The sequence below is a fragment of the Hemiscyllium ocellatum genome, chromosome 3, assembly GCF_020745735.1.
Source record: "Hemiscyllium ocellatum isolate sHemOce1 chromosome 3, sHemOce1.pat.X.cur, whole genome shotgun sequence".
Lineage (NCBI taxonomy): Eukaryota > Metazoa > Chordata > Chondrichthyes > Orectolobiformes > Hemiscylliidae > Hemiscyllium > Hemiscyllium ocellatum.
Genome location: NC_083403.1, coordinates 128,015,218 through 128,039,383, shown reverse-complemented (window position 1 = coordinate 128,039,383; position 24,166 = coordinate 128,015,218). Strand labels below are relative to the sequence as shown.

Here is a 24,166-nt window from a genome sequence, read left to right as displayed (position 1 = left end):
AAGCTATTCAGTGTGAGGTAGCACCAGCGCTTATAATACATATTCAGTGTTTGTTGTGTTGGACACAGTGCAGTGACAAGTGTTTCCTGACTCCTGATGAAGGGCTTATGCCCAAAATTTCAATTCTCCCATTCCTCAGATGCTGCCTGACCTGCTGTGCTTTTCCAGCACCACACTCTTGACTATGATCTCCAGCATCTGCAGTCCTCACTTTTCTCCTGGCTACATGGAGAATCAAATTATGAGCAAGAACATATTTTCTTCTCCTTCTGGAGAAAGTGCATTAGAAAGCTGGATAGTCAAAATCAGTATCTTTGGCACATCTTGACAAAAAAAAACTTGCACATTTATTTCAAAACAGCAATAAGTGTCATCTGGTTTTAAAGCAAGGAAAACTTAGATTTTATAAAACACCTTTTTCATTACAAAGTCTTCAAACACAAGTAGTTTTTCATTAGTCACTATAGTAGTGTTAGAAAGTCAATAAGTATTTTGCATGCAGCAACCTCCCTAAAACATGTATGAACAGATAAATCAGTTTTGTGACAAAAGTAGAGAGATAGGCTAGGACCTTGGAGCAGGACATCTTGCTGAAAGTGTACAGCACCTTTGAGAGATCACACCTGGAATATAGTTCAAAGTTTTAGTCTCCTAATAAGGGAAAGGATGGCCTGGCCATGGTGGGAATGCAATGAAGATTCATGAATTCCTGAATGGTCAGACTGGAGTCTGAAGAGAAACTAAATTGATCAGGTCAGATGCACTGGAGTGTGAAGAACGCGTGGGATAGGGTGGGGGAGGAGAGGAATCTCAGAAGCCTCAAATTCTAACAGGGCTAGACTGGGTAAATGCAGGAACAATATTCCCAATGGCCAGAGAGTCCAAAACCAGGGATCACAGTCTAAGGATACTGGGTAGATCATTTAGGACTGCAGGAAGAAGAAATGCCTTTATTCAAAGTGGTGAGCCAGTGGAATTCTGTCACAGTAAGTAGGGGTGGCTAAAACATTCAATGTTTTTGAGGTAACAGATACTGTACTCAGGGCTAAAGAGATCACAAGATATTGGGAGAAAGCAGGAGCAGGGTTGGATGATCAAGCATGATATGGCACAGGTGAAGCAGGCTTAAAAGGGCAGAGTGGCCTAGCTTTGCTCCTATTTTCTGTTTCTATGTTAAACACAGCACCTTGAACTGTGCAGCACTCCATCAGTACAGTACTGGACTGAAGCTTCAACCTTCACTTTTTCCTGGGCCTGTGATTGAATGTACAACCTTGACACGTAGGCAAGGTGCTGCTAATTACACCACAACTAAGGAATCAACACACAAGGTAATTTCTAAATGTGGTGAAGTACACAAGCTCCAGGTCTGTCACCTAGCCCCATCTTTATTCCCAGCTGGTTAGTGTGACATCACACCAATCTGCTGGTGTGGCACGGTGGCTCAGTAGTTAGCACTGCTGACTCACAGCACCAGGGTCCCAGGTTCAATTCCAGCCTTGGGTGACTGTGTGTGTGGAGTTTGCACATTCTCCCAGTGTCTGCGTGGGTTTCCTCTGGGTGCTCTGGTTTCCTCCCACAGTCCAAAGATGTGCAGGTCAGGTGAATTGGCTATGCTAAATTGCCCATAGTGTTAGGTGAATTTGTCAGAGGAAAATGGGTCTGGGTGGGTTACTCTTCGGAGGGTCGGTGTGGACTGGTGGGGCTGAAGGGCCTGTTTCCACCCTGTAGGGAATCTAATCTAACCATTACAGTGGGTAGTCCTCAGTGTGCTCAATCAGGTATCAACTCTCTCAGACCCACACACACCACCTGCAAGTTTACTATGAAAAGGGACATCACCTAACGAGAGATGCAGTTAACTGGTGACTAGGTAACAGCAGTAAAAAGTGAGGTCTGCAGATGCTGAAGATCAGAGCTGAAAATGTGTTGCTGGTTAAAGCGCAGCAGGTCAGGCAGCATCCAAGGAACAGGAAATTTGCCGTTTTGGCCAGAGCCCTTCATCAGGAATGAGGAGAGGGTGCCAGGCAGGCTAAGATAAAAGGTAGGGAGGAGGGACTTGGGGGAAGGGTGATGGAGATGTGATAGGTGGAAGGAGGTCAAGGTGAGGGTGATAGGCTGGAGTGGGGTGGGGGCGGAGAGGTCAGGAAGAAGATTGCAGGTTAGGAGGGCGGTGCTGAGTTCAAGGGAATCGACTGAGACAAGGTGGGGGGAGGGGAAATGAGGAAACTGGAGAAATCTGAGTTCATCACTTGTGGTTGGAGGGTTCCCAGGCGGAAGATGAGGCGCTCTTCCTCCAACCGTTGTGTTGTTATGTTCTGGCGATGGAGGAGTCCAAGGACCTGCATGTCTTCAGTGGAGTGGGAGGGAGAGTTAAAGTGTTGAGCCACGGGGTGGTTGGGTTGGTTGGGTTGGTTGGTCCGGGCATCCCAGAGGTGTTCCCTGAAGCGTTCCGCAAGTAGGCGGCCCGTCTCCCCAATATTGAGGAGGCCACATCGGGTGCAGCGGATGCAATAGATGATGTTTGTGGAGGTGCAGGTGAATTTGTGGCGGATGTGGAAGGATCCCTTGGGGCCTTGGAGAGAAGTAAGAGAGAAGTAAGGGGGGAGGTGTGCATTTCCTGCGGTTGCAGGGGAAGTTTTGCATTTCCTGCGGTTGCAGGGGAAGGTGCCGGGAGTGGAGGTTGGGTTGGTGGCGGGTGTGGACCTGACGAGGGAGTCACGAAGGGAGTGGTCTTTGCGGAACGCTGATAGGGGAGGGGAGGGAAATATATCCCTGGTGGTGGGGTCCGTTTGGAGTTGGCGGAAATGATGGCGGATGATACGCTGTATACGGAGGTTGGTGAGAACCAGTGGGGTTCTGGCTTGGTGGCGGCTGGAGGGGCGGGGCTCAAGGGCGGAGGAGCGGGAAGTGGAGGAGATGCGGTGGAGGGCATCGTCGATCATGTCTGGGGGGAATCTGCGGTCCTTGAAGGAGGCCGCCATATGGGCTGTACGGTATTGGAACTGGTCCTCCTGGGAGCAGATGTGGCGGAGACGAAGGAATTGGGAATATGGAATGGCGTTTTTACAGGGGGCAGGGTGGGAGGTGGTGTAGTCCAGGTAGCTGTGGGAGTCAGTCGGTTTATAGTAGATGTCGAGGTAACAGCAGTCAGTCAATCTGTATTTGTGATAATCTTTTCTTTAAACTCCCCTTTTTGTTTAACTGTGCACATTTGATGTGAATACTGGGAAAAGTGGAGTAGTGTCACCACGACGTGTTAGCCCAACTGCTCATGAAAGGAAGGGCTTGAATCATCAACCCTTAAGCTTTGCAGCATCAAGTCGGACTCTCGCATCAAGTGGAGGATTCCAGCCCCTCCTCCGGTCAACCAAGTTGTAAAGCAGAAAAAACAGCTAATTTACAAACAGGAAGATCCCATATACAGCAATTATGGTAATGACAAAATGTTTATTTTTGTGATAATGAAGAAATAAATATTTTGATAATGTCTTCAATGATTCCAAGAGTAGTTAACTTTTATTTTAAAATCAGCTTCAGACCACCAGATTCCAATTTGGAAAGCATTCTTAGATGTGATTGTCTTTGTCTGTACATCAGGAATTTAAAGGTTTTTTGTTTTGTAGGTTGCAGTTAATTTCTTTTAAACACAAATAGTTGGAATTGTCAAAGCATGTTTTTAAGCCAACATACTTGTGATACAGAAGGCATGTCAACTCCGTGGTTAGCACTGATGCCTCACAGCACAAGGGACCCAGGTTCGATTCCAGCCTCGGGCGACTGTCTGTGTGGCATTTGCACATTCTCCCTGTCTCTGCGTAGGTGTGCTCTGGATTCCTCCCACAAATGCAGGTTAGGTGAATTGGCCATGCTAAATTGCCCATCGTGTCCAAGTATGGGTGGATTAGGTGTGTTAGCTAGGGGTGAATATAGGGTAGGAGGAATGAGTCTGGGTGGATTACCAGAGGTTCAGTGTGGACTTGGTTGGGCTGAAGGGCCCGTTTCCACACACTAAGGCTTCTATGACTCTACACAGCAGAACGAGCTATTTTTAGCTTGATAGAAACTCGCAAACTAAGGACAATGCAAGTCAGCACTGCCAAATTAAACACACAAGAATGTTGACGAAGTAAATTGGCATTCATGCAAGCTACTCCCTCCACTGAATTATTTATATCCTGAGAAATATACACTAAACTTCCACTTCAGTCACTCCAAGTTGAAGCACTACACTATTCAAACAGCATTGCAAATCGCTTTGTTTGCTCTGTGCATTATGAGCCAATGGTAGAACATTACAAAAGGAAACTGCTAAAAAAAACACCTGCTTAGAAATGGATATGGATTATTAAACTGAAACAACTGAACCAACATTTTCCATTGACTTTAGATGTGGTTTCTAATTATGCTCCACCCTGTGTTTAGCCTGCCTGCAGATGAACCTCAATGCACATGCAAAGTCAACACTGCCGAGTGAAATGCACAAGAATGTCAGGGATGCAGTGGTATACTGGCAGTGTCACTGGACATGTAATCCAGAACCCCAGGTTAATGTTCTGGAAATATGGGTTCAAATCCTACCAAAGCAGATGGAATTGGAGTTCAATTTAAAAAAGCTAGCATGCAAATATGATCGATAGTCATAAAAAACACATCTGGATCACTTCAGAAAAGGGAATTGAAGAATCTCTAGCATGGAAGTGGGCGATTCAGTCCATAGAGTCCAGATCAACCTTCCAAAGAGCCTCCCTACACCCTATCCCTGGATTTCCCATGGCTAATCCATCCCTGGACACAATGGGAAATCTAGAGTTGAGTGTAGTGCTGGAAAACCGCAGCAGGTCAGGCAGCCCCAAGAATCTCCTCTGATGCCGCCTGACCTGCTGTCCTTTTCCAGCATCACACACTAATTTGATTTCCAGCATCTGCAGTCCTCACTTTCACCAAGTTGACTATGGGAAATTTAGCATGGCCTAACCAGCACATCTTTGTGGACTGTGGGAGGAAACCTACGCAGACACGGGGAGAATATGCAAACTCCACAGAGTCAGAGAATAGAATCAAACCTGGGTCCCTAGTGCTGAGAGGCAGTGCTAACTACTGAGCCACCATGCCGCACCTCTGCCATCTTTACCTAGTCTGACCTCTATGTGACTCCAGACCCACAGCAACATGGTTGACTCAACTATCCTCTGGGCAATTAGCAATGCAATAACTGCTGGCCTGAAATTATGCCCACAATCCGTGACTGAATAAAACAACACAATTTTCAATAGCAGTATTTGATCAGAATCAAGGCCAACACAAATATACTCTGGTACCCCATTATCCTCATCCCTCCTCCACTGATTCCCACGCCTGACCTGAAGACATTGCTGAGATGGCCTCAGATATGCCTTTTAGCCTCTCCTGCCTCACTAGACATGTTGAAGCATTAAATACTAATACTGACAAGTGATTTAAGCTCCCTGCTATAAATATCCATTGATCATCTAGAGAGCAGAGGATCTGGCCCAGAGACCAGATATGTTCCAGAAGGTACACTGCAGAATCTCAGATATTCTGGTGCAAATTCTGAGGTCTGAACTTGTGACAGGCAGTTCCCCTGCTCCAAAGGACTCTGAGAAACTCCAACTCAAGTTAGAGTTAGAGACTATGATATTTCCGACTTAATGAACTGGATAAGTACCAGGGAAATATTAGATGAAGAAATCCCAGTCAAACTCTTGGGGAATCACACAGTTGGCCCCATCCACCATATTTCTCTCTTTTACCTCCCTACTCTCTTACACATTTACCTCCACTATATAGCTTTATAAAAGCTGCCTGGGGCAAAAACAGAACTCGTCAGCTAATGCTGTAAACGGTGGAGGGGGTCACTGCGCTGAGGTTTGTTGAATGGAAAGAAAGAATTCTCATCTGAGGATAGTTCAGGAGAAGCAATGGAACAAGACAAGTGTATTTTATTTTATCTAAACTGGATTGGAAATAGAATTTATGGGACATTTTAAATTCACTCAGGGTGCAGGCCCCTCTGGCAAGGTCAACATTTATTACCCACCCCCCACCTGGCTTCTAGAAGATAACGGTTCAGATATGATCTTGAACCGGTGCAGTTTGTCTCAATGCTCCCATAGGGCTGTCATATCAGAATTAATGCTTCTCCCTCATTGTGTGCAGTAACTGGGAAAGTGCCACAGAAGAATTAACAAGCCACTTACAAAGTGCAGAATCAAAGTCTGGGGATCACAGACTGCACAAACAAGGGGAACATTGGTGTGGAGGGCAGAAAGTCAGAGATGTACAGCACTGAAACAGACCCTTCAGTCTGACTCATCTATGCCGACCAGATATTCTAAATTAACTTAGTCCCATTTATCTACAAGCCACACTAATTAGATGCTAGTCCTAAACTTGTGACATTGTCACTCACTGCAGGATGGAGGACAATGCAAATTCCAATAGAATGCACACATTTCACCACAAAGTAATATTTATCAGGAACGGTCATAGAGTCAGAGATGCACAGCACAGAAACAGACCCTTCGGTCCAACTCGTCCATACTGTCCAGATATCCCAACCCAATCTAGCCGATATCCCTCCAAACCCTTCCTATTCATATATCCATCCAAATGCCTCTTAAATGTTGCAATTGTACCAGTCTCCACAACTTCCTCTGGCAGCTCATTCCATAAACGTAAAACCTTCCGTGAAAAAGTTGCCCCTTAGGTCTCTTTTACATCTTTTCCTTCTCACCCTAAACCTATGCCCTCTAGTTCCAGACTCCCCAAACCCAGCGAAAAGACTGTCTATTTATCCTATCCACACCCCTCATGATTTTGTAAACCTCGAAGGTCACCCCTCAGCATCTGACATGCCAGGAAAAACAGCCACAGCCTATTCAACCTTTCCCTATACTCCTCCAACCCTAGCAACATCCTTGTAAATCTTAGGAGGGTTGTTTTCAGACTGGAGGCCTGCGACCAGTGGAGTGCCACAAGTGCTGGCTCCACTACTTTTCATCATTTATATATAATTGATTTGGATGTGAGCAGAAGAGGTACAGTTAGCAAGTTTGCAGATGATACCAAAGTTGGAGGTGCAGTGGACAGCAAAGAGGGTTACCTCAGATTACAATGAGTCTTGACTTGATGGGCCAATGGGCTGAGAAGTGGCAGATGGAGTTTAATTTAGATAAATACGAGGTGCTGCATTTTGAGAAATCCAATCACAGCAGGACTTATACACGTAATGGTAAGGTCCTAGGGAGAATGGCTGAACAAAGAGACTTTGGACTGCTGGTTCATAGTATCTTGAAAGTGGAGTTGCAGGTAGATAGGATAGTGAAAGCAGTGTTTGGCAAGCTTTCCTTCATTGGTCAGAATATTGAGTATAGGACTTGGGAGGGTCATGTTGCGGCTGTACAGGACATTGGTTAGGCCACTGTTGGAATATTGCGTGCTATTCTGGTCTTCTTCCTATCGGAAAAATGTTGTGAAACTTGAAAAGGGTATTAAAACAAAAATTGAAAGTACAACTTTTTTTGGTTTATTTTTCTGGCTCTCTTTGGTTAACATTAATTTAGGTATAGCCAGCAGCATATTGATGCAGAAGTTTTCAAGAGTTGTACCAAATATTAGAACATTGGCTTGCTCACTCCTAAACCCAAGTCAAACAATAACATTGTAATGATCAAGTGCTACTAGAATGGTTCAACAATCAATCAATCAATTTCTTTAAAACAAAAAATGTTCAAAGACAAAAAAAAACCACTGTAGGACTCGGGTATCTATCAAGATAAAACAAAGCATTTCCTCAAGTAGAATTTTACAGCAGTCTGTGCAGAAAAAGCTGAAAAAAAATGTGTTGCTGGAAAAGCACAGCAGGTCAGGCAGCATCCAAGGAGCAGGAGAATCGACGTTTCAGGCATAAGCCCTTATTCAGGATTTGTGGCAAAATCAAACAGGAAGTTTGGTGAAGCTGATAGACTTTGGGAGCATTTCACATCCCCACCTTACACTTTTGACAAGTGATGTGGTGAATGCCTCATTCTGCAGCAATTAAGGGGGACAATTACTGGTCAAACGCATTGTTAGTGTGGAGAGTTGGGTGTCAACATTCAACTTCCTCTCTTTCCAAACACATCTAAATAAAATAGACGTGGAAATCCCATTGAGCACTTAGTCTGAATAATGTGGGCGGCACGGTGGCACAGTGGTTAGCACTGCTGCCTCACAGCACCCGAGACCCAGGTTCAATTCCCATCTCAGGCAACTGTCTGAGTGGAGTTTGCACATTCTCCCAGTGTCTGCGTGGGTTTCCTGTGGGTGCTCCGGTTTCCTCCTACAGTCAAAAAAATGTGCAAGTTAGGTGAATTGGCCATGCTAAATTGACCATAGTGTTAGGTGAAGGGGTAAATATAGGGGAAACGGGTCTGGGTGGGTTGCTCTTCGGAGGGTCGGTGTGGATTTATTGGGCCGAAGGGCCTGTTTCCACACTAAGTAATCTAATCTAACATCCATGCTGGACATTGGACCCCAGCAACTAAGGCTCCATCCGTGGGCACCAGCCTCTCATCCCATGGTCACAGATGTAGGCATCTAATATGTGCCAGCCTTCAAGAACCTTCATGGCACATCTGTGGATCACTTATAAGATGCTTTTGCACCAGAAACTATTACAATGCTGCACCAAGGACACTGTGCAATTAGTGGCACAGACCTTGCTCATAGACTGGACTAGGCTATATCACCAAGCTCTCTCTCGCTGTCATAGTGCTCATTCATTTCAAACCTACCTGGATGCTCCCTGCCTTTTAGAAATTTGCCCCCTTTCCCAGAGGTCTGAGGCTCATATTGCTATTTAGCAGAGGAACAATGCCAGGAAGCTTATTGTAAGTTGCCAACGTGCCTGAGTTGGTGGCACGGTTGTTACTTTTATTGCAAGTGGGCAAGTGCCCCAAGTGATTCAGTAGGCATCAGGGAGGGAACAGGCAGGGCTAGTAGTGGGTGGGGATGGAAGTGGAGAGACCAACTGGGGAAGACTGAGGGCAGAGGGCACATGAGATCTGGTGGCAAGCAGGTACAGTAAAAAAGGATAGATGAATGACAGCTGTTGGAGAGAAGATAGTGCCACATACACTGGCAGAGTGGAGGTGGTCATTAACCTCCTTCTTGCTGGACAATCCTCCAGATCACACTGAAACCAGCTATAACCACAGACCGGGCTGGCATGCTAAGGCATTGCTGCCTCCTCTGGAGCCAATGCAGGACTTCCTGCAGGACCAGCAACCTACAAAGCAGAGGGCCAATGTGTCCATCTGCCGGGTGCAGGGTAAATATCAGAATCCACACAAGGCAACTCAAGACTGACATCACTTGCACAGACGCACAACTGGCTTTCAAAGATGGAGCAGACACATAGGGATAATGATGAACTCTGGGATAGCCACTGAATGGAGAACTGTTCCAGGAATGACATGACAAGATGGAACCAGACTTGGATGTGAGGGATGCCACAGGGATGGGGTAGGTTTGTAATGAGGAGAGTTTGACAGGATGAGAAAACTTACTTGACCTCATGATAGAAGTGCACCCAAAACAAAACTCAATACAACTCAGACTTAGACAAAAAAAAATACAAGTTTCAGCCCCTCATGCTCATCCCTGCAAATCCTGATTGGTAGGGTTACATTTCACACCAGAAATGCTCTTACTTCATAAACCATTCTTTTAAACAAAAAAAACTAATTTGTATTTGCAAAACATGTGGACTGTTTCACAAAGTCTGGTACTTCCATTTACAAATGCTTTTTCATGATACAAAGAAAAACACTGATGAAATCAGGTTGGCATTTAAAAGAAAACCATTCAATGAATGCAGGCTTTGCTCACAGGATCAGCATTCATTGCCTATTCCTGGCTACCTTTGAGAACATAGAACAATACAGCGCAGAACAGGCCCTTCAGCCTTTGATGTTGCACCAACCTGTGAACTAACCTAAGCCCATCCCCCTACACTTTCCCATCATCATCATCATCCATATGTTTATCTAAAGACTGTTTAAATGCCCAAAGGTGACAGTAATTCGAATTCTTGAAACATTGCAGTCCATTTGGTGTAGGTACAGACAATGTTTGAGGGAAGTGTTTTTATGACTCTGGTCCAGTGACAGGAGAGGAGCAAGTGATATAATTCCAAGTCAGGAAGGTTATAAGAAAAATTATCATTTCTTCACTTTAAACAACCATGGGCATAGATTCCACACCACAAATTATATTAAACTCATTTACCACACTTCATGCAAGGAGAAAGTCTTTCATTGGTACAAAAATAACCAGAAAATTAATGCATCACAATAACATATTTGGGAGAGGCTGAATAGGCTGGGGCTATTTTCCTTGGAGCATCGAAGGCTGAGGTACGACCTTATAGAAGTTATAACATCATGAGGGGTTTGGATAGGGTGAACAGCCAAGGTCTTTCCGCTGGAGTAGGGGAATCCAAAACTAGAGGGTATTGGTTTAAGGAGAGAGGGAAAAAATTTAGAAGGGACCTAAGAGACAACTTTTACACGCAGAGGGCGATGCAGGTATGGAATGAGCTGCCAGAGGAAGTGGTGGAGGCTGGTACAATTGCAACATTTAAAAGGCATCTGGAAAGGTATATAACTAGGAGGGTTTAAGGAGGAGAGAGAGGCTAAAAGCTGACAAACGGGACTAGATTAATTTAGGAAACCTGGTCAGCATGGAGGAGTTGGACCGAAGGGTCTGTTGCCATGCCTTTTCCATCTCTACAATGCTATAACTTGCATCTTGCAAAGTAGATGGTGTCTTAAATGTTATGTCAAACATTACATATTGCGTAGCATTTTCAAGTCTTGCATCTGGAAATGATTCCCATATCAGTTACAGCAAAGTACACAGAGCCAAGAATCATCAGCTTTGGCTGGACATGTTCATGGAGGTTCCATTACACCGAGACTGCATCAGCCACCTAAACGTTCAACAAAACTGTATTGTTTCCATGTTTTTAAAATACCTCTACAATCTCTCTGCCAGGTCGCCTGCAACTGTGCACTGGAAATTCTTTAATGCCTGGATATTTGGCAACTCTAATGTAGTCACTCCATGGAAAATATTAACAGTCTAGCAATCCATTTTTTAAAAACATTTTTCTTCAAGAAACACCGTCTTTTGAGAACCGGCGTTAAGATTAGAAAGCAGAATAGTTCTACCATTTCTGTTACTAGGAGAAAGTGAGGTCTGCAGATGCTGGAGATCAGAGCTGAAAATGTGTTGCTGGAAAAGCGCAGCAGGTCAGGCTGCATCCAAGGAACAGGAAATTCGACGTTTCGGGCATAAGCCCTTCATCATTTCTGTTACTAACCTCACTAATCTTGCAAAGTAATGTAACTTCTAGATTGGATTTTTCCATGAATTGATTGTTCTTTAGTATAAAGTTTATTCTCCCCCACCCCTCCTCCCCACCCTCACTATTTTAGTGAGTGCCAGAATTACATTCCAATGTAACACGCTTACCGCAGAGTAATAGATTAATGGTTAAACCCATACATTGTTTGCTCTTTCTGAATAACCTGACCTTATTCAACTTCCCCAATTACCAACACCCACCATCCTTATAGCTTAAAATGAATCTACCACAGCTCGGTGCTGTTGGTCTATGCTTGTGAAGATTTAAGACTGTGCAAGCTCAATGGGACTGATCCCCCGACAATTTGGGATGCAATAAAATGCAGGTCTATTAGCCATAATCACGTTACACTATAGAGTTTCTATCCCCATCTTTCTAATGTCAAGAAATTCTCAAAATGCTGATGGACCAGGCATGATTGTTAAACGTAGTATTACAGAAAATGTTTGATTCTCAAACACATTAAAAGCTCAGATAATGTTCTTGTAAGTCATCGCAATTGGTAAGACTCTGAAATCTCCGTTACAGGGCAATGAACCAAGTCAAGGGCTGCTGCCAGTGGGAAAAAAAGGAACAAATTATACCTAAAGATCAATTATGCCACCTATCCAAAACTCATGGTTAACACATCTACATTAGTGGCCCTCTCTTTGCAGTTGCCTGTCACTTATGAAATTCACAGTCTGATCATAGACTCCTCTGTTATCTTAATTCAATCTATCCACTGGCTGCGAGCTGCCCTCCACTGTCCTCAATGACTTGGCATCAACTGAATTTTCCTTTTAAAAGTAAGGATTATTGGCAAACTAAGTTGCCCCTAACATTTGGCTGAGCAACCGAGTTGTATGGTAAACACTAAACTGAAGACATGAAAGTTGCCAAATCCGAGAGAAAAGAGAGCTACTTTGTAACAAAATTTCATTCAGATTCCTTGCTGAGCTGGGTTTCCTTATCTTAGCTCTGCTCCTTAAGCTACATTGCAAGCCGATGCCTACAGTACTACATCGTTCTGAAAAAGCAAGTGAAGTGAGGAACAGAGGACAGTAACAGCCACACTGCCTTTAGCATCAGTCTCCGGTGACAGAGTAGCATGTACACTTATCGTACCTAACGCTTTTACTTTCAAAAGCTTGTTCACTCATTCAGAAAGTGAACAAAAGGCAGTCTGGAATATCTTAAATAAAAGCAAAGCATCACTGTTACAGATTTGTACAGACTTCATTTAAAGCATTTGGGGTCAATTTTAAATTTGGTTGAAGATAGATTGATTGGGATAATCTTTTTTGGCCAGGTTAGAGTGGCGTTGGGGCTTTTGTAGACGGTTTGCCATGAAGGAGAATTCTCTCACTGTATCTTAGCCAATTTGCCTCTAAATTACCTACCAGGCCCAATTTCTACCCATCTTACCATGCGCTATTACAATAACAAATCACCACTTGATAGATATTCAGGAATTCACCAGTATCCCGTCCACTGACGTCATCTTTAAAAACCAGTGAGGACTTGGAGAAGGACCATCAGTCCAGGTCTGTACAGTTCAGCACATTTGCCCTGGATGTGTCGGGGAGAGGGGTTGGGGTTGGTGTTGGGGGGGGGGGGGCATCTGTGCACGTAGGGACCTGGAGGTCCCAGTGGACTGAGTGGTGCCAGAGAGACACTTCCTCCTCCCCTAGCATTAGCAGTGGAGGCCATGTTACTAGACATGCCAGCTGTCTGGAGCAACAAAGAACTGTAAAGGAGGAAGTCAATATTTCCACTCCCCAGGGCAAGTGCCTCCCAACTTATTTCCTATACTGTACCTCTCACTACCTCAACCAGTGTACCCACCTCTCACCAAGTTTATGCAATGCCACACTCAGTACTGCATGCAACCTCTTTCTCACCTCAACCCAACACTAAAACAATCTACATGCCCTCTGCACAGCCTCGGTGATGACATACATTCCCCACTTGCAGTAACAGTGCCACCCACTTGCACCTCCCTTGACTCTAGCCCCTCTCTCACACCATGAGGAAAATAGCCCATCAGGAGGCAGAAAAGTCAAGGTACAGCTCAGTCAGCTCCTCAGCCCTTAACAAGGAGAGGATTGGGATTCTGACTGGTATTTGAACTGGTATTGGAGGCTGCCCCTTGGCTTACTGCACTGGCAGCCCCAAGAGTTAAGGCTACCTCCCTTGAGTTGATTGAGGACTGATCATTACAACGAACCTCCTGGCTTGGAGTCTGCCCTAAATGGCGAGGCAGGACAGCAGTACACAAGTCCGACATCTTTTATTGAGTTTCAAAAAGACATGGCAAGGCATTGCAGGGATACTTAGTGTTTAGGTACCTCAGAGTGAGCGATTGCTGAGAGAGAGATAAGGAACAGGCTGGAGATGCAGGTCCAGTCCAGAAGCTAGGTGCATGTCCCTGAGTGCTCAGTGCCCTCGTTGCAACATCCTAATGATAGTTGCTGGTACAGCATTGAAATGCAGAAGCTTGCTATAAGTGGAGGCTGACGCATGCCAGATGCTAATGTCCATGGGCACAAAGTGCATAGTCAGGTGCCCATGGATCATGCCTCGAGATGTTGGACACCAAACATGCAGGTCATTTGGAGCAAGTGGGGAGCTGAACTGACCAGATTCTTGATAGTTTCCTAATGTCAAGATTATTTGAAGAGTTTGGCAAGATAGGCACCTGAATATTAATAAGGGAAACAGGACCATTAACAAGGTATTAACAAGCAATAATCTGTCATTTGCTACTTCACATGAATCATACTATGCCACATGGGAAAAGCATAAAAGATGGAGCAAGATTGTCTCATGGTAGAGGCATGCTTTGTGACACTTAACCAATTCTACCACATCTCACCAGTGTCCATGCCACTCAGACCAAAATAAGAGTGCACTTGCTGTACTTTAAGATAGAAAATTCACTGGCTTCGCACTTCAAAAATTTCCAAGGTTCATAATTTTCAAATATCTCTCCCAATGTAACTTACTCCCACATGTAAAATATTTGCAATGGTCATAAGATGTCTATCTTTTTACAGTTGTTCATAGAACTAGATTTCATTGAAGTTGCCAAATTACTGGCTTAAATTAAATGCTGCAAGTGTGGATAGGTGTACATGGCTAAACTTTATTGACTGATGTAAATATCACGTGTACTGAATGGTTTTGAAAGCTCCAACTAAACCTTTATTCACCTCTTGCCCCTACCAAAATAATCCACTTTAAAGTTATCACCTATTTCTATCCACTAAGCTGCTTACTGTCCTCTAGTGCACGCTGCTTATTCAGTCATTTGCTGTTGTTTGACCTCAGCTATTGCTGTAATATTTAAACATTAATTCATTCCCAACTTTAGTCCTGGCTGCTATTGGTGGGCTTTTTTTTTGAAAAAAAAAGATAGATCTCCCTCTAACTGTCTCTCTGGGTTGCATCCAATGTTTAAAACAGCAAAATTCATCTGGATGGAAGTCAGGATAGAAAGTTTCCATTTAAATCTCAGCACTGAGGTGGAATGGAGTAGCAGATTGAAAAGTATTTGTAAATCCCTGCTGGGACTGCCTGTGGAGAACTTTTGCAGATCTCAAGTGAAATTAGTGGAAGGATGTGACTCAACTAAACACATGACCCAAGTAAAAAATAAAGATGGCCTCACCCCAGACATCTGCCATCCCTACAAACAGATATAAGTTCAAGAGTCCACAGAACTCTAATACTAATAGCCTTGCAGCATCTTTGAGAATTCAATTCCTGCAATAGTATTTTTTAAATCGTTGGATTCTCAAGCACACTGTCACATTTTACAAAGATACACCTCCATTTCATGCAGCCCCATAAATGCATGCATTTTCATGAAGCCACCATACTTGATTATACACTACTTGCAGGTGATATCCAAGTGTCGAGGCTTGACTATTGCGCCAGCAGCAAGGGAGGTTTGGGGTTAAGGCTTTGATGTTAGGTGTGTCTTGAGTTGGTGGCGACACTGCTTACATCTGGTAATAATGAAGAAACAAAGACTTGTTTGCATCAGATAAGTCAGTGCAAAGGCTCCCATCAATTCCACTTATATTCAGATCAACAGTCACAAAATGACTATTTATATCCGAATAATCCTTCCTTCACTCTTGACAGAAGCTAACAGATTTGCTGTGCACTTTCTGTATTGTGCTAAGGCAGCCATAAAGGTACAAAATATTATGTTCACCACTACATAGCTTCAAGCCATAGCCAAACAAGAAACTAAAGCTACACTTGAAGTTAATGGAAATGCTTAATTTAACCAATGTAATTGATGACACAAAACAGCTCTATGAATTATGTCCAACCATAAATAACTAATTATTACTTTCCTCCTGCACAAGCTACTTGTTATAAACTAAGTGGACATCATCCAGCATCTCTTCAACCAGTTTCTAGAAAGTGTCAAACAGCAACTGCTATAACGTCCTGTTGTTGGCACAGAGCCTTTTGTTGACAGCACTTAATAGGAATTTGAGGAGTCAGGCCAAATTCATTACAAGAGCAAAGTGCATTGACACTTCAATCTTTCATATTGCTTGGTTTCACATTATACAGTATTTAAGTAATGCTAAAAATTCTTTTCTCATCTCCAAAATGGCAACTACAAAGATTTTACATCGTTGTGTGTAACGTCTAAATTGTCATGCCTTGAGAGTAGATCTTCAACATGTTGCTGAAGCATAAAGGAAACTGACTGATAATTAAAATTGGATGGTTTCTTTATCTGATGGCCATTGGTTTTACACCAAACTGCAATTTTTTTTTCAAATCCACCAATTCTGGTCAAGTATTTGTTACTAAACAGACCAATAAGCTAAAACTAAATATTCCAAAAGGGGCATAATCTGCAATATTAATACATTTCTAAGCCAACTCAGAAATAGTGGAGATGCTCCCTTTTTGCATATTTTAGTATTGAGAGCATTCCTTGCTTACCAAAGTTGTAACAGAACTGGATTTGCCACAGAGTACACAATTGAAAAGCTGTAGCCTATAGTTTCAAGGTGCACAAATTACCATTAAATGGGATTCGATTGTTTTCTACTAATCTTGTAAAGTTTCTTTCAAAGTAACAAGTATTGAAGCTCAAAACAGTCCCTGGATTTATTTTCTCCAAGATTTGAAGTTGAAAGTTTGCTTCAAAACAAACCCAGTTCCTATTTCTAATGAGACCAAAAACCTTCTAATTCAATTCAAAACACATTTTGGGTACAGACAACTGTGATCTACCAAAAGGAAATTGGCGTTATTTATCACAAACAGGATGGTTACTTTGTCCAAAATTTAAAATATTTTTCAGCGCTCAATGTTTATTAAATGATTAGTTACTTTGAGTGGAAGGATTACAGAAGTGAATGACTCTGGACACGATTTCTCCAGTTTGAATGTTTTGATCTCTGCTCACAGTCTGCTGCTCATCATACAGGAAAACAGGATTAAAAAACAACCAGCAGTATACAACAGCCAGCTGACTGAAGTGTTAGTTGGATGGTCACAATATAATCACATCATCTCATGGTGTGGAGGGAAACCACAGAGAAAGGAGAAATTATACAAATAAAATTAGGTTTCAGTTATGTAATGGATCACTAGATGTAATAGGATTTACTATCCTGTGGATTTTAACTGGCTAACCTAATCATGCAATTGAGTGCATTCAAAGTGGTTCTCAGAAAGATTGTAGTTCAGTATCTTTTAAAAGAATCATCAATGCTCAAAGGCTACAACTAATCATTTCAACCATCTAAATTCATTAGTTTAATTTCAATTGTTTCTATGAATGTACACTTGCAAACTAATTTCCGTTAATTATAAAGAATACAAAGATTGTACAAAGTGCATAGTTTATGTAAAATTTGAGTTGTGGTGCAAGTTCTTCTTTGGCTATGAATTCTAGCAATAATAACCAGCCAGTCAACGAGGAATTGAATGTTATATAGTCGAATGATTATAGGAGCTTAGAGGTCAAGACCTGATTATTAGGCCAAATCTAATTTTGGTAGCTTAAACCTTCATTAGAAGACTCAGAACTATTTTTGGATATGGATACATATTCTCTCCTCCCTTCAGCTGAGATGAATTATCTCACGTCTTGCATACTAACATTTAACCGTCACCACACAAGTCAAATTCATGTCAAGTTAAGTGCATCTCAAATACACTTGGTCCACAATTTAGGTGATCTTATTCCTGGGCTCCAATTATAGAATATACGTTTAACTTGCTTTTAAAATAACCAGGAACAAAGACATTGCTGAAGCTATTAGTTGCAGCATTTGGGAATTGAAGCCTTTTTTTTATAAAAAGAAAGTGTTTTTTTTTAAAAAAGAGTGGGACATGAATTAAAACAAGCCAATTCCTTGAAGAAAGAATTCTTCAACTTTGTAATACTGTCAGAATTAAACGATTAGTTTGGCCGAGTTAAAGTCCACATGGGTAGTAAAACCTATTACATCATTTGATCCATTACTGAACTAAAATCTAATTTCACAGGTTACTTACCACAGCATCATTCATAAGAAGAATGATTTACAGAAGATTTGTGTCGTTATTTAATAAAATTCCTCACGTGAATGCAGCATTACAAAAATGAGCACCAGATTGCAACATATTTGAAGTGTCAGTTACAAGACAGTCAAATTGAAATGCCAAAATTGTCAGAAGGGATCTTTGAGGTAATTTCAGAATTATGAAACATGCTACTTTCAAAGAATACAAAACAAATACTGACATGTTATAAGTTGGTTTGGAAAATAGATGAACAAATATTTTGCTTCCATGAAGGCAGACAAGAATCTTGCCGAACCGAGTTCAATTACTTTTTTTATTCATTTATTAGGTGTGGGCTTCATTACCTTAGTGAGTATTTATTGCCTTTCATTAATTACCCTCAAGGTGGTGGCAGGAGTCTGCTTTTTTGAACTGCTGCAGTCCGTATGGTAATATATACACCTGCAGTGCAGTTAAGGAAGAGTTCCAGAGTTTTGATCCAGGGACAACAAAGGGAATAACAATACAGTTCCTAGTCAGGATGCTGATGGTGTTCCCATACAACATCCCACACAAGTGGGATTGGGGAGATGGGTACACATTATCATTGATACACAACCACTCAAAGTAAATATCCAATTATACTTGGGAAGGATTGCTTTAAAAACAAAAACCCTTTTCGTTCCAGAATTTGATCTTTGTTAAAGGAAAAGCACATACTTAAAAACATGCAAATTTGTCATTCCAATGTGGAGATAACTTTTTTCTGAATGAGCTTTACAAATAATTGGAGGATAATCTGGCATCATGAATTTATCACAGCATTTAAAAATGGCTCTAATTGCTTAGGCCTGTTACAGTTGTGAAGAATTTTCTGAACGCAATCTAACTCAGCTATTGTTCTGTCTTCCAACCATAATTGCTCAGACAAATTTCTAAATCAAAGCCTCCTGGTACCACTCAAGAAATTCTATAAAAGGAAGTGATGTCAAAAGCATAAATAGCTTTGATTCACATTTCAAAGTGTTCTACCCCGAGCAGCCTAATGGAGATAAATAGTGTCCCTTTAAGAGGAAGAACTGGAGGAAACTCTTGAGGTACAGTGATAGAGAAATCATCCTTTGAATTGGACGACCTGGATTTAAACATAGTTCACATGTCGAATTAAAGTCTTCTTTTAACAAGAGCTAAAAAATTGTGTAATCTTAGTATTTAAAATGTCCTGTTCATCAACTATGAGCAACTAGTACTGTACTGGAATAAATCCAGGTTGGGATTTAGGTGTAATGTGCAGACACAGCTGTGACCCATGAAACAACTGACCTTAGAGTGTTCCATATGGCCACAGATATCAAACAGGGCATTCCTTCCTAACATCTTCACTTGAATAAAGCACAAGCATTTGAGAATTCTGCACCATCCCTGAAGAACCTAATTGGGGAAGCAGGTATTTTACCATTCATCTGGTGCCATCACACAAGCGTTACACAAGCTCAGCCGTAGGGGACTTAATCACCACAGGCTGATCTCCACTACTGGCTGTGTGTAGAGAAGGGCGTGTTTCTTTTTCCTACCTCTGGGAAAAAAGGCCCAGGTTCAAGTCTGAATGACACCATAGGAACAGGTTGATGAAACAGCAGCCTCCTTTCATTTGGTTTGACATCCAGCTGGATACACATTTGAAATAGGTGCCATGGCATTCTTGTACATTCTGGACACCAGGGAGCCTTTTTTTTTGCCGCCACAGAGGATTAAAAGTCCAATCAGTAGTTATGAAAAATAGCCAAAATGACATGTGCAATTATATGACCCGCTAAGCTTTCCATTATTTTACAGCCATACATTAAAAGCAGAGTGGTCTGTAAACTTGCCCCATAAAGAATAAGCACAAGCAAGCATTCATTAGCTGGGAGAAGAGCTACTTTTGAACATCGGAGAGGAGATTATTTGAGTAATACTTTCAAACTGCACACAGCATTGGAAGTGGGCACCTTTAAATGAATCAGATTCATGTCACTGAAAGTATACATGCTGAACTGCAATAATATACATAGATCACTAGCTGTCTCAACCTCTCAGCCAAATCTAAAACCTGACCTGGACTTCTGGGTTAAAACTAGCCAAGGCCTTGTACTGGTGTTTCACATGGCACTTGTGTCACAGGCCCACTCCACCTTGTCTAGCTATACACCGAGCTTTGTGAGGATTATTCACCTCATCCATGGATTACTGCATGTCGTCGTGAGAGCCTGCCAGGTAGACAGTATTTTTAAAACAGATGCAGTACAGCAGCTTTACCGACCTCAAATATAAAAAAAAGTGAACAATCACAGAGTTTTCTCTTTACCAATTGCAAATACGAGCACTGTCCGGGATAAGTCAGCTTAAAGAAAACACTCCCTACGTTTTGGTTTAACAAGAAGGGAAAGAAAAGTTTTTTGCCCACAAGTCTGCTTTTAAAAGAAATGTTCGAGGTTAACGTGTCTCCCCCCCTCTATTAAAGCTGGAAGTAGATGAGAAACTCACATTCCAAAACTCCAAGGAAACACTGCTATTGACACGGCACTTCGGACATCAGCGAGCGACAAGTACTGCATTTCAAGGAGGGAGTTTAAAAACACCCTGCTCCAACTCATACGCCCATCTCCCGAAAAAGTTACGAGTTACTTACAAAGCTCAGTTTCGCAGTGGCAAGACTGATGTCTACAAACCTCACCCTGGTAAACAAAACATTACACCAGGCAAGTCATTCCAATAACGGTCAACTTTTAAAACGTTCGCTTTGGAAAACAAGTTTGGGGCGGCCGGGATGTGGAGGTTGGGTAGAAAGGCGACAGAATATTGCCAAGTTATTTTGGGGGTGGAAGTGACAAACATACTTAGTAATGCGACCGGGTTTTTTTTGGGGGGGGGGGGGTGTAAGAGCGGAAGAAGAAAAAGGAGGAAGAATTAGCTTGGAAGCTGTTTATTAGAGAGAGCAACCCCTCCACACCCCACCGTTCTGCACTTTATTTTCCGGCAGCTCCTGTGTTGAACCACTGTAGCAATAACAATTCGGGAAAGTTGCTGTACTGTATTGCTCGCATTGCAAGCCAGCTTCCTCTCTCTCTCTCACACACACGTACATACATAGACTCACCAAATACCCCACAGGGCTCCTTAAGAGTACACCTTTCCTCCTCACTTTTACTCTGTAGGTCCGTTGTTCAGTCCAATTGATTTTTGTTTTTGGATTTTAAAAGTGATTGGAGCCAGAAGCAAAAACCTAGCTCGGTAAGATAGATAAAAGGAGACCTCAATTAGTCACGATGCGATGGAGAAATTACAAGCCTGCAGTGAGGAAGCATCAGTGGTTTGTACACAGCCTTGTCTACTCCAGGAGCAACCCTTTCCATTTCAGGCAAAAGGATGAAGAGCCGCCGCGCGGCTCCATGTAACTATTTCCATGGACCAGCCCACCCACTGGAAAGAGGGGAGTGGGGAGTGTGAGGACAAGGGCCTTTCCCACACAATCACCCATCTCTTTTTTCATTATGGTACAATCCTTCCACACTAATCACTCCACTGCAATTACTCGGCAGCTCTTGTTGTGAGGATAGAAAATGCTTATGCGTCAAAAGTGAAAGCAAACAAACAATCCACCCCCCCCCCCCCCCTAGGTTTTTTAATTTAGCACATTCCAGCCTATCTCAGTGTCTCAGTGACAGGAAGTGAAGCCCGGCCTGAACTGATACTTCAATATACTCCAGTTTAAGGGTTGATACTTATAGCAACAATTGTCTAAATTAAAGACTCGCCGTCTTTCCTTCAGAGAATTCATTTAACCAGGTCAGGCTGGAAAGAAGGTGAAACAGTTGTTTCCATACGGAATCCATATTTCCGTTTTAAAATAATAGCATTTGTTTTGCGTGCTACTTTCATTTTTTTTATCCTTATACGAGCAGCTTCTTCGGGCTATTGTCCCAAAAGTTTTCACTTATCCTATTTTTGGGACAAGTTAATTAGACTGTAAATGCTGAGAGTACAACCTATAGAGGACGTACTTGCGCAGTTTGTCGAGGGAGATGCATTGATGTGCTTCCAGTGTGTCAACAAGGCAAGTAATTTCTAAGAACTGAGATCTATTTATCGAGACATGATTTTCGCTATTTAATATCTAAAGTGGGATCACTTTTTTTCTCACAACAATTGCAAATGCTAAAATTTAGTAACGTTGTTACACAATAGAACAGTCAGAAATCTCTCCTAATGCAAATGCTTTCCGACTACACATTTCCAATAAACCGAAACTTTTTTTAATCTTTCAGCTACAGTCACTTACTGCTTCATAATCAGTACAGATCGATATTCCAAAAGCTACGCGTGTTTTCGTTTTGTTAAAAAAATTATTACAATCCTATATACCGAATGACCAGGACTCTGCTTGAGAGTTAATGCTGACATTAACGACCATATTAACTGACTCAAAAAAAATGGAGTCATGTGAGCAAATTCCTTTTCAGATTAAAGTAGCGGGTGCTACAAACATTCGCGAGATTGAGACTTGAATGGGAAAATTGCCCGAAGAGGAGAGTTTATGTAGAACAGGCATCTTTTCTCCAGATCTTGGGTTATCTCATTTCATGGAATCATATCATAGCATAGCTTATAAAATTCTAAGTGGTATTGTGTGTCATACGTTGCAAGTACATTTTCCTAATTGGTGACTCCCATAGGGAGTTATAAACCTACAATAAAGGGTTTGCCATTTAGGACAAAGATGAACATTTTCTTTACCTCAGAGATCTGTGGAGTAAATTGTTGGGTAGGTTCAAAATTGATGATGGGTGGATTTTAAGGGAATCAAGGAATATACAGATAAAGCTGAAAAGTGGGGTTCAGTCAGAAGTTCTGACAATCTCTGCAAGACATGCATGTGAAGAGCAATGTATTCACTTAACATTGTGAACCTACTTACCATAGACCTTTCTGTTGGATTCATATATCACGGCAGTCTAAACACATCTCTATGACACTATGTGCTGCCATGATCTGGATCTGAAGAAAGTGTCTAACATTACATGTGATTCTGCAGTTGAATAACATTGAACAAATAATCCTAAATGTGCTGAGAATTATACTAACGATAAATTGAAACTGACCAGATAGGCTCACAACGTGCCTTGCAAACACTTGCTAAAAGCTATGTGTATGAACACCCGTATCCTCTGCAAAGAGAGAGAAGACATCTAGGCATTGCATTGTTTCAATTAAAGAAAAACAGGAGGATAATCTTTCTCTGGTTCCATCCGTATGGCCATGCCTTGACCACAGCATAGTTATTGTGCAAAAAAGATACCATATAACAGTAAATAGCTAGTGCCAATCTCCTGCCATTTTCCCATACGCCTGCTCACTATTTCTATCCAAATAATCATCCAAAGTCCACTTGAATGTTACAATTGAACCTGCTCTACCATATTTCCTTCTGGGCAGAGGGCAGAAGTCCTTTGCAGGTCTGAGAGAATGTGGCCCTCAGTTGAGGCAGGGCTGACTGCACGGAGAGTAGGTGGCGGCGTGTGGCTCTGAGTGTGGAGCAGAGGATCTGGAAAGAGAAGTGATTTGTAGTACATGCTGGTTGTCCTGTTCAGGTCCAAATTGTGTTGGACTGAATGTGGTCCGGAGTCCATGCAGGATCAGTTAGTTCCATAGGCAGGCGCTGAGGAAGGAGATGTGGGTGTGGTAGTGAGTCTGCTTCAGGGCATGGCTGAAGAGCTTCAGGGCAGAAGTCCTTTCAGGTCTTGGACAGTGTGGCCCTGAGTTGAGGCAGGGCTGAGCACCCAAAGGATCTGTCCACATCCGACAGAAATTTACCTGTACCTCCACCAATATCATCTACTTGTATCCATTGCACCTGATGTGGTTTCCTCTACATCGGGGAGACAGGACGCCAACACTTCAACTCCCCCTCCCACTCCACCAAGGACATGCAGGTCCTGGGCTGCCTCCATTGCCAAACCCTATCCACCTGATGCCTGGAGGAAGAACACCTCAGCTTCCGCCTTGGGACCCTGCAACCACATGGGATTAATGTGGATTTCACCAGTTTCCTCATTTCCCCTCCCCACACGGTGGTACAGTGGTTAGCACTGCTGCCTTACAGTGCCAGAGACCCAGGTTCAATTCCCGTCTCAGGCAACTGTCTGTGCGGAGTTTGCACATTCTCCCCGTGTCTGTGTGGAT

At 42.5% G+C, this 24,166-nt stretch overlaps 1 protein-coding gene across 3 annotated transcripts in view; it reads right to left on the bottom strand.

Annotated features, from left to right (window-relative positions):
- Positions 1–22,391, bottom strand: part of LOC132807820 (hippocalcin-like protein 1) — a 63,202-nt gene extending 40,811 nt beyond the window's left edge. Inside the window, exon 1 of one of the 3 annotated variants that reach the window (XM_060821814.1) lies at positions 22,266–22,391. The gene's annotated coding sequence lies outside the window, so the exon portion shown is untranslated. Of the gene's footprint in view, positions 1–20,470; positions 20,620–21,083; positions 21,414–22,265 lie in introns of those variants that run through there. The other 2 variants (XM_060821807.1, XM_060821818.1) reach the window with 2 other exon arrangements.
- Between the last annotated feature and the right edge of the window lie 1,775 nt (positions 22,392–24,166).